Source organism: Cotesia glomerata, linkage group LG3 (assembly GCF_020080835.1).
Source record: "Cotesia glomerata isolate CgM1 linkage group LG3, MPM_Cglom_v2.3, whole genome shotgun sequence".
Taxonomy (NCBI): Eukaryota; Metazoa; Arthropoda; class Insecta; order Hymenoptera; family Braconidae; genus Cotesia; species Cotesia glomerata.
In genome coordinates, this window is record NC_058160.1 from 4,007,015 (window position 1) to 4,019,217 (window position 12,203).

The 12,203-nt window shown below is 27.7% G+C and overlaps 1 protein-coding gene across 3 annotated transcripts in view; it reads left to right on the top strand.

Moving 5' to 3' along the window:
- LOC123260761 (solute carrier organic anion transporter family member 74D) overlaps positions 1 to 12,203 on the top strand; it is a 72,880-nt gene that overhangs the window by 43,278 nt on the left and 17,399 nt on the right. The window contains exon 1 of one of the 3 annotated variants that reach the window (XM_044722063.1): positions 1,775 to 2,596. The exons of 1 other annotated variant lie outside the window; for it this stretch is intronic. The gene's annotated coding sequence lies outside the window, so the exon portion shown is untranslated. Of the gene's footprint in view, positions 1 to 1,774; positions 2,597 to 10,757; positions 10,886 to 12,203 lie in introns of those variants that run through there. One more of the 3 variants, XM_044722066.1, reaches the window with a different exon arrangement.

Here is a 12,203-nt window from a genome sequence, read left to right on the forward strand (position 1 = left end):
GAAATTATCCGAGAATAAATTTCGAAGTTATTTGAAAAAGACATTCTTTTAGAATGGTTAGTTTACACAGAAAAAAGGTTCACTTGAGCCAAGAAAATATTTTTCTTCCTAATTATTTTCTTGTGCGAAAAAAAAATTTTCTTTTTGACACAAGAAATTTCACTTATTCCAACAAAATTAACTCTCTTGTTTTAACAAATATGTATCTTGATCCAAGAAAATTTATTTAAGTCAAGAAAATCTTCTTGTTTTGAGAAAATTCAGCCTCTTGCTCCAAAAAATTAAATATAAAGATAGAAGTAAATTTTTATTAATATTTTTATTGATTAACATATCAAATGGGAAGATCAAATAATGTTGAATCATTTTTTTTTCATTCAATATGTATAATTGCACGCTAAAATAATATAAAATGGGTATCAAATATTCAAGAGAAAAATTTTCTCAAGGTGAGAAAATTTTTTTCTCAGCTGAAGTAGGTGGCACTGCTTCCCTAAAGTATCTAAAAATCTTGATCAAATGTAAAATTTATTGCATCAAGTATTTATGATAATTTGAATTAAGAAAAAATTACTTCCACCAAAAATAGAATTTCAAGAAAAAATTTTTATTTCCGGCAACACAACTTCAGTCTTCCTTCAGGCACTTGAAAATTTTCTTGAGCCAAGAATTTTGTTCTCCAGTCAAGAAATTTTTCTTTCTGTGTAAGATTTTTCTTCGACACATTAGAGGTTTACACTCACATACACACACGCCGACAGATATCCTCGTAGGAATATTAAAAACTAGTTCCTAGGACCTTAAAAATGTGAAGATCAGATTAGAACTTGATTTTCGAAAACTGGCATGGAACCAATGACTCCCCGAATTTTTTTTTTTTTTTAATTATTCATTTGTAAAGCGAGAACTTAAAAATTTAGAAAAAGTAATCGTAGATGTGAAAAAAAATTTATTACGATGCACAATGACGATAAAAATTACTGTAAGAAAAGTTAGAAAAAAAAAATTTTTTTTGTTTTTTTAATTAAAAAATTTTTTTTTCTTTTAAACTGTAAGAAATGACTTTAAAATATATTTTAGGAAGCTGAAAGAGCTTTTTGGAAAAAAAAAATTTTCTTACGAAATTTTGGGGGTACCCCATTTTGCCACCCCTACCCCATTTTGCCCCCCCCCTCCCCTATCTTAAGACGAAAAAATTTTTTCAGTTAAAAATTTTTTTTAAACCAAGATAGTCAGTGTTTTTCTGAATATTCTTCCAAGTTAAGAAAGTCAAGGAGGAAAGTTAAGTAGTTCAACAGTATAGTGCATGATAAAAATATTGTTTTTCTCAATCATTATATATATCCTCTGATTAACAGAAAAAATTAAAATTTTACTAATCTACTTTAAAAAAAATTCTTTCCCATAAGTGTTTTACATGTTACGGATTTCAAATGTATTGATATGGCTCTAATATGAATCTCATATTAGTGTCAAAATATGAGATTCATTATGAGCTTCATAAAGATATATCATTTTTACACGGGTAATAACTAGGAAAATTTTCACACCCCAAATTTTTGACTTATTGTCCAATTAATCACTACCATCCGACTGACTCCCCCAAAATCAATCTAATTTAATCCAATTAAAAATCAAAGCTCTGGGTGTTGGGTGTAACCAGCCGGGTTGTAAGTCAAAGTATATAAAAGTATATACACGACATGTAAGTCCTGGTAGTATCTCAACTCCGGCGATTCGGTTTCGTTTGACGTACACACCGCGGGTACACCAGACTCACCAGTATGACTCTCGCTTCAGTTGCGCGTGGAACGCGAAACCGTGAGCATCGATAGTGTGGCGGGGGGTATTTATTCCGCGGTTGCCCATCCACTCCCGCATGCTTTCTCAAACTTATCTGTAATTGTCATACTTGATAATCCAAAAGCTCAGGCTCCAATAACTCAGGCCTATTATTTTTCCTGATTAATTTAAAAAAAAAAATTAAAGCTTAAATTGCCGGCGAAAAAGCCGCGGAAAATTTTTATTTCTGTCACAGAAAATCCAGTGGATGAATTTCTGTGATATTTAATGACTTTTAATTGCTAAAAAAATTTTTTCTTTATTTTTTAAAAAATAAATAAAATTGTAAATATATTTTATTTTACATGGGATGTGATTGACCGAAAGCGCAGTGATAAATTTTCAGGCAAAAACAGCCGGGGGAGAAAGGAAAGACAAAACGGAAAAGAAGTGTTATCTCTAATCTCTGGTGGTGTATGTGCTCCAAAACGAGGAGATAACACAATCTGGCCAGTGAATATATCCACGAGTTCGCAACTTCAACTCGGGCATAGGATGTATTGAAGCGTATAGCTAAAGAAGATACATGCTGATCGAGGCCGCGAAAACCGGCCGCGAGTTGTCGCCGATTTCCGAGTCACAATTTAGATTTTATTTGTATATTTACTACCCGGCTATTTATTAGTAATTAAGTAATCCTGTAGAATATAACAGAAGGGAGACAAATATCAATAATAATTAATTTTACGGGCGTAAATAAAGTCGTTTAAACATTGAATGTATGGACCAGGTGACAGAAAGCACATACTGACAGGTAATGTATACATTAATGTCAATCATTATTTATTGCGGGAATATTTTAAAAGAGATAATAAATTATACGGGTTGGATCTTTATTCATCCTCCTTTCAGGAGATTGTGTCAAGTTATCGCTGTTAATTCGGGGTGTTACTTAATAGTTTGTTTTTTGCTGAGTTTCGGTTAAGCGATAGGCAAAAAAGCCGAGGGTCAGCGTTAATGTGTTTTGGTAGTTATTCGTAGTTTTTTTTTTTTTTTCTATTTGCGATGATTCAGTGGTTCTTTTTTTTATCTTACGAATAGGGTGGAATTTTTTTTATTGGACGGATATAATTATAATTTTTTTTTTTTATTGGGATTGTTGGTAACTTTTTAATAAAATTTTATAAGATGTTTGTTTAAAAAAAGTTATATTAATATAAATAGACTTCTGATAATTTTTAATTCTTTTTAACAAATAAATTATTGTTAAAAAATCTTTAGTCACAAAAATTGCAGCAATTTAAAAAAAATTTTTCCGGAGTCATTTATTTAAAAAAAAATAAATCAAAAAGTTTCAAGCGGTTAAAAAATTTGCAACATTATTATTATTATTCTAAATTAATAATAATATGTCAAAAAAAATTTTACATGAATTTTTATTACTATTATTAATTTAAATCTAAAAAATTCGAAAATAAATTAATTTTTCCGGTTAATTGAAGTAAAAGTCCACTTTACTTGCCAAAAAAATTCTTAAAAATAAAAAAAAAAAAATAATGAATAAAAAAACAAATTCGCTGAAATTTATATTTTTTCAATACACAATAAATAAAAGAAAAAATACATTTTGGATAAAATGATAATACCCGCGATAAAAAATCTTTACCGTTACATGTCCGAAAGCTGATTTTTTATGTTAATGATAAATTTAAATAAACCAATGAATATTCCTGATGGAGAAAGACACTTTCCAAGCTACAATCTGCATCCACTGGTAAATTCTTAAATTAATGTACATTTATACCCACACCAAATACACACACATGTGTTTTTTATGTTTATTTACGTTTTTTTTTCTTCGGAACTTTCCACTTGAATTTTAACCCAAATCATGTGATAATATAAATTCAAGCGTGTTTTTTCTGGTAGCGTGAACATTTGTTGTTAAAAAGAGCGAAGTGTAAAAATAAATATAAATGGTTGAATAAGTAGCACAAAACAAAGTCCAAACCAGGGATGTTTATAAATAATTGAATTTAACATTTATTGAATACACTTTAGATCGTCAGTGAGTACATTACTTGTTACTGGTTACGCATTATTGCGTGTGTAATTTTTTTATTGTTGGGATGACGGTTTTATTGGCAAGAATATATTTCAATCAACCCGTCCCCGATATATTAGCATGACGCTATGCCCGAATATTAGTAAGTGATAAAATGGGTTATTGAGCTGCGAATATATTTTAGACCCGAAATTCGAGTTCAAGGTCTCGCCGGGTACCCTGACCTTGCGACCCTCCAAGGCGTCCGTTCATTGTAACCTTCACCACGTCCATATATCCTGACTCAAATATATAATTGCCGAATTTTAGTTTCTATTCTAAGACCGGCAGTCTCTTGAATTAATCTCGAAAATTTTTTATAAAAAAATTTTATCTCAGCTTTGAAAAATTGAGATTTAAATTTTAGTCGAAATAATTATTTTAATTAAAACAGGGTAAATTTTTTTCCAATTTGATAATTTTGAGAATTTTTATGCCTTAAATTTGAAAAAAAAATAACTTTTAAAGTTTTTATTGAGCATTTTGGATGAAATATTGAAAATACGGAAAAAACATAAGAATTAAAAAATTAAATTTCCTACAAAAAAAAAATTCTTATTTTTTTTATATCTCGCATTTTTTAATCAAAATAATTATTTTAACAAAAACAGAACAAATTTTACTTCAATTTGATTTTTTTAAAATTCAAATATTAATTAAATATTGAGATAAAGAAATTATTCACTCAAAAAATGGTCCAAATATCTCAGAAGAATTCGATTTAATTAATGATACACTGCGGTATATTAACGAAAAGTAATTTCGAAAGATTATCACGAGATCCAGATCCCAAATGAAAGTAACAATCCGTGTTAATAAAATATAATTACTCGTAATAAAAAGCTATAAATCTTGAGAAAGAAACAGAGTTAATAATAACAACAATTATAATAAAATAATAGCATTTAACATTATAGAAAGTAAATTCGACAGAACAATAATGCGAATCGTGAGAAATGAATCTTTCGAATTAATATTCGCCGTACATTGATACTCATATACGTATACAAATATATATGAATGTATATAACATAAGTAGGCGTGTGGTATAAAAGATATATATCTCAAGGTATGTAGCACGTTGGATGATCGCGACCGAGAAACGAATGTTTGCCTCAGCTTGTGAGTCCGCTACCTCGTCGAAGGCGAAGGCTTAAAAAGCGAACACAACTCAAATGCGATACACTTTTCCACTTTCTCTGTGCCCGAGATCCTCAATGCTCTTTACTTTTATTTTCTCACTGTATTGACCGAGTCTAAATTTTTTTTTTTCAATTTTAATTACTCTTATTTATTTATTAATCTTATTCCAAAATTTCTTTTGAAAATAATAATTAAGTATTTTTTTGATTCATGGTAATTTTTTCAATTTTAGTTTTTAAAATTTCTGAAAGATGGCGTTAATTCACAGTTCTTAAAACTATACGTGAAAATGACGTATTTTATGTTAAATAAACGGATTTTTATGACAAATAACACTTGGAAGTGTTAAAAATTAAGAAAAATATTTAATACTTTAGTTTTTACATATTTTTATTAATTTAAAAGTCTAAATAAAAAATTTTTATCAGAAAAAAATATTTCATACCAAAATAATTATTTTTATAAAAAAATAAACTTGATCCAAAAAAATCTTGAACCAAGAAAATTATTTTGAGTTCTTTTTCCTTAAATGAAGCAAAAAAATTCTTGATTTAAAAAATTATCCTTGGCTTGAATGATTTTTTCTCTTTAATAATTTTTTTATCAGCCCCAGGATACCGATTCAATACAATTAACGATTATTCCAAATGAAACTCTTAGTTTCGACTGATCGAGTGTGCATTACAACCACAAGCTATACCGGGTGAACGTCTGAAGTTTCACTCTCAATAATAATAACTCTCTCCTTCCTTATCCTCTCGTTACGCTCCTTATCACTCGCGTTATCGCTATATTACGTACACCTAATTACCAATATAAGTATGCGTAATTACTTCCTATTAGACTGATAGTCTAGTTGATCCAGCTATTATTTAACCCACCGCGGACTCGAGATGCTCATTCCGATTAATAAACATATCGCAAATTAATTAACCGGCCGGATTATCATAATTATCGTCCTCATTATTATTAATTGCGTAAATATATACATATGTATAAGTATACTTATATATGAGCACCACTGGGAATGTTCCCATTTCTCCTTCAGTTAAAGTACCCTGTTGGTTAGGTCTACTAGCTCTACGGTTGTATAACAGCAATGAAAGTACTCTTCCGCGGAGCACCGCGTTCAGCGTATGGTAAGGGGAACCACCTCGACTCATCTATAAGATCTACTTTTGCTTCTCTATTTAAATTATGTTACGCGTGAATTACGTCTTGTAGATGTAATATCGTAACATACAACTGTAGTAATTGTAATAAGCAATAATTGCTTACAAACGTTTAATTTACTTAACTATTGATGTTACTATTATTGATATTTTTAATTTAAAAATTTTATAAGTAAATTGAAATTTAAAACTAATTATTAGTAGACATAAAATTTTTTTTTCAATTTCTCAAGTCTTTTGTAACAATTAATAATAAATTAGGTTTTAAATTATTATTAAAATTAATTTTTAAATTAAGAACCAAATCATTATCTAGTTACTCTAAAAATGGTCATAGCTTCTAAAACATTAATTTTATCAAAAATAAAAACATAAGAGATCAAAATTTTTGCTTATGAAATTTTCTATAAAAAAAATATTTTTGAACATTATTGAAAAAAAATTGCAGCAAATATGTCATGAAATATTTATTTTTTAAAAGCTATTATAATAATAATAATTTATACAATATAAAAATCGTTTATGCCTGGAGGGAATACAGGCTAACGATATTATAAATAATTAGATGAAAATTCGTGCAATAGACTGGATAGCCAGCAAAATTCAGATTTATAGTAATAATAATAATAATAATAATAATAACAATAATAATAATAATAACAATTAAAAAATAAAAAGACTTTATTTAATCATTTTAATTATATTAATTATTAATTCATTTACATTAAATATACGTAGCTATTATTGTACGATTTTCCTGTTAAAAGTTTGAAGAATATCATAAAATTAGATTATCTACAGACTTACTATAAATGTACGATATGTACAAATCAATATTTCGAAAAAGTTGCCTTGGCAACCGAACCTGAAACTTTTATGAGACATTAATAAAAAAAATAACTTTGTCGATAAGAAAATAATAAAATCTATACTTAACAATTTACATCAATTTTATATTTTTAACTTTTGTTCTTCGACTTTATAAACAAAAAAAACCCAAGTTTATTGAACGCACAAGAATATACTATTTACTTTATCAATTAACTTCAGTTCATTATTTCATTAAAAATAAAACTTTTATCACTATAAATTAGTGTTATAAATAATAAATAAAACCGGGTTTCTAATTCTATTATAAAAAAATATTTCAACCAAAAATTGATCTTAAAATTAACTAATCAATTTATTAACCATCAAATTAAAAAAAAAAAATTAAATTTCAAATCGTAATATTCAAATTAATTGTACACAGAAAAAAAAAATAACGATTCAAGAGAAAAATTTTTGAACCAAGAATATAATTTTGAAGGGGTTAATTGTCTTTAATCAAGACGAAAAATTCTTGAATTAAATAAAATTTCCTTAAATCAAGAAAAATTTTTTTAAGTCAAGAATTTTTCTACTCAAACCAAGAATATTGAGCTCTTCAAAAATATATACTTGATTCAAGAACATTTTTTTTCTGGGTATGTTACATTAAAATTCATTTTTAAATAGAGGAAATATACAGAAAAACAAAATTTACTTAAACAAAAAAAGTTTTATAAAAGACCGAAGTTATTTTTAAGCAAATTTTTCTTGAGCCAAAAAATGAATCCTTAATTTAAAATTTTTTTCTCTTCATATAATTTAATTTAATTATAAAGGACCTAAATTTATCTTGGAAAATAGGGCGTTTGATACTCAGCCCCCGGTTTAGTTTTTCCGTCCATTACTGTATCGATCCGTTCGACCTGCGGGACGATGACTTCGAAAGCAGTAGTCAGGTCGAGTGTTATTTCCATCTAGGTCCGGCCGCGCATGAGCCGTGGTACAATTCTCACTTTGGTCCTGGAACCGCAAAAAAAAAAAAAAAAAAAAAATATTTTCCAAAAAAACAATTTATATTAACTCCAAAAAAGCTATCCTTCGAATCCAAATCGTCTGTCTGAATAATTGAGTGCTTGAACTTACCGGGCAAAAAAGAACCACCAGGGTTCATTGGCCGGGATATTTGGGAGATATTTTAGAGGAGTGGATGTCGATGATCCATCCACCTTGAAAATCCTCGACAGTTACACATATGTGATGTATACTTTACCTTTTAGGTATTAAGTATGCTGCACGCATGATCCTTGATTTTTGGTTTTGTTTTCTCGGTAAGATATTTGCAGTAAGGGTGAGGGTCCCTACGGGCTGTTGGCTGCTGGTATCTCGTATCGGTCTCTGGGCCATCACGTCCAGTTAGCGTCTTGGTACGAGTGTAAGTACGAGTACAGCGCCCACTAATGTAGAATTAAAGAGCAAAAGACGAAGAGGAATGATGTCGAATTAGCAGAGACGGGATAGGACAGGATAAAGGATGAAGGATGAAGGATGAGCAGACCGAGAACCTCCACTAAAATAAAACGTCTGGACGGTTCTTACCTCCGCTCGCTCCTTCTTTCTCTCAATCACCCTGCTCGCTCATCCGTACCTGTAGATATATACATACATGTTATGTGTGATTATCTTACTGAAGTGTGCAGAAAAAGGTGGAGGGGGCCCAAATAACTTTGAAAGGTAAACGACTTCTATATTCCACGGTAAGCGACGCCAGATACAGAGTCATCACCCAGCTACGTCCGAGAAATCCAGACTCTCTTGTATTTTATACTATATGTTCTGGATAGAATGAAAAATTCTATTCGGCCACACCTGAGGTGGAAGATAGATTTTTTAGAAAATTTATCATAAATTATTTTACTTTAAATTATTCCGAAATTTATTTATGATTTTTTTTTATGATCTGCTATTTTATGGATTAAAATTGAGAAATGATTAATTTAATATCATTATTGTAATAATTTAGTGGTGAAAAATAAAATTTCGAGGTTGCATAAAATGAACAAATTGTTTGCAAAAATAAAAGCGATGATTCTGCTTATTTGGTCATGCTAGCTCAACAGAAGTTAATTCAAATTTCAACCTCTATAAAATTATTAAAAATAAAAGTATTATTGGTAAAATTTAAAAGAGCTTTATGAGCTTTAACATCAATTTTTTAGAATTGAACTAATCTCTTTTAAATGAAAAGTACACACTGATAAAAAAAATTGATTTGACTCAAGAGCCAAACTCTTGAACCAAGAATTCCATTTTGAAGAAAATGATTTTCTTGAGTCAAGAGAATAAATTCTTGAGCTGAGAAATTATTCTTGGTCTAAGAAAATTTTCTTGAGTCAAGAATTTATTCTCTTGACTCAAGAAAATCATTTTCTTCAAAATGGAATTCTTGGTTCAAAAGTTTGACTCTTGAGTCAAGTCAATTTTTTTATCAGTGCACTGATAAAAAAATTATTGAGCAAAGAAAAATTTACTTTAATCAAAAATTTTTTTATAAACGTTAAAATATCAAATTGAATGCTAATTATTACAGATACAAAAAAATTGTTAAACACAGTGTTTGTCCAAAATTACATTTTCAATTAAAAAAAAATTTTTGTTAACATGTCTAAGCGCGTCACTAAAATTGAAAGAATTGAAGCGTTAAAAATATATAGAAATTTAATTTTAAACATAAACTGATTTTAAACATAAAAAAAAATAAATGTATCACAATTCCATCAATAATTTCCAGCACTTAACCACGTCAAATAGAGAACCCACTAATTAAAAAAAATGAAATATTCAGTAGTTCACACCACATTTTTTTTTACGTGTACTGATTGTAGTCAATTACCATTATAATTATCGGGATATTTAATATAAATATATTAACACTTTATTGCGTCAAACAAGTGTTTTTTAATTGTCATATTTACCTACTTATAAATTAGTTGATTTATCGATGACTTGATCAATTAACGATTATAAATTTAATATAAATATTTACATACGTATGTTTTGTGTTATTACGTTAATAATATATATGTATATACATATATAGAATATAAATATATAATTTATAAAATATTATTATTACATATATTATATATATGATATGATTTATGGTGTGCTCAATGCACATTTAACATTTTATTAATTTATAGATGAACATGTACACGCAATCGATTTAAATGTAAACTCATATCACCGACATGTTTCTCTTTTTATTACAATATTATTATTATGATTATATACTTATATTAGAGAAATATGTTATGTTGCATATTCCGGTTTTCGGACGGTATAATAAGAACCCACATATGTTAATACGCGTAGTTGAGGCAATTTTAACAGGTGGGTGAGTAATTCTGTATTGAGACATAATAATAATTATTTAAATTATCAATATGAAAAAACATTAGACATATTTTTTATTGAGATATTTTTAAACGTTCGATCATAATAATAATAATAATAATAATTTTTAAACATATCTAGAGTTATTATTATTATTATTATTATTATTATTATTATTTTCATTATTATAAAACAGACACAAGTGTAAGACAATTCATTAAACATCGAATCTGTTTGAAAAAAAAAAAAAAAAAAAAAAAAAATGAAATTGACTTTAGTTTTTGTTTAAATAGCGACAACTGTTATAAATTTATTTTCACTATCGTTATCTCGGAATTTAATTACTAAAAAATTATTAATATATTAATTAAATACACGTATAGGTGTATCAATATAGATTACATACAGCTTAATCGTTATCTTCAGACAAAATTTTACACAAGAGGCGACTAATTGTCATTACACTGAGAAAAAATACACGGTGGGTAAATATTTTTTTAACAGGCGTTATTTTCTTTTAATTATTAATATATTTTGTTTGGAATGAACAATATTTTTTAAAGGACAGCTGGGTAATTAGATGGCCTGCCGTATTAACATTCGGTCAAGGAAAGTATGAATTAAATTTTTTTAAGATTTTCTTCTTATGACTGGGTTTGCAAAAAATAAATATCATCGTCATCGGCAGGTAGATTATATATTTATTTGGTTATGTTAATTTGAATTTTTAATGTAAAATTAAATCGGTAGTTTTTAAATTAATAAAAATAATTTCAAGTTTTAAGTGAAAAATTTATTTTTCTTACAAATTCTAAACAAGGAAAAAATTTAAAGATAAGAAAGTTTTTTTTTTTTTTTTTTTTTTTTTTAAATAAAATTAGCAGTAAAAAAAATTTTAAAGAAAAAACTAGACACTGAGCGTATTTTTACTTATTGCGCTCTTCCTTTCGTTTAAAAAAAAAAAAAAAATTCGTCAGTGTAAATTTAGAAAAAAATTCCTCAAACAAAATTGCTTTCAAACAAACCAATAATTCTATAAAACGATTTTTTCACTCTAAAATGACAGTGAATCCATTTTAAAAAACAACAATTGTAATATAAAGCCTTGACCGGTCAGTTGTTTATCAGTAAAAAATAAAAAAAAATATAAAATCTTATAGAATATTAGTTTGAGGCATCTTGAGACTCGAGACTCGTTCCTTAAAGATCTCTGTTGCTCAATCATTGATATTTTTAGATCATTCTGCGAATCGACTCCGTTAAATAAATGTACTTTATTTTCATATGCTGGCTCGCTTGTAAATTTTAAATAAAAGATAAATAGCTATCTCCCAGCTATTACTCACACGTAATACATAATACAATACGCATAATTTATCCATTCAATTATAAAAACTCCACGATTATATTTTCAGCTTAACACTAAAAAAATCTCTTTTTATCATCCGCTAAAAAATAAAGCCTACACTGTGTTATTAGGAAGAGTGATAGACGCGAGAAAGGGGAATAAAATGTTACTTGTTCTTTAATAATATAAAAGCAATACAAAGTACAATACACAAGCTCAAGGTGAATTTATAGAACTCTCCAACCGAGGGAGATTATTTCTGGAGCCGAAACCCACCAGCTTATTCTCTCTGTACTTAGATTACTTTTCGTACATTACATTAAATTTGTATAATTAAGAAGGAAATTAGTTTAGAGAAATAAACACATAATATGCTTTTTATTTTAATAGTTTTTTATCTTTTTACTGAACGAGCTGGGAAAATTTTTACTATATTTCAATTTCCTTCAAA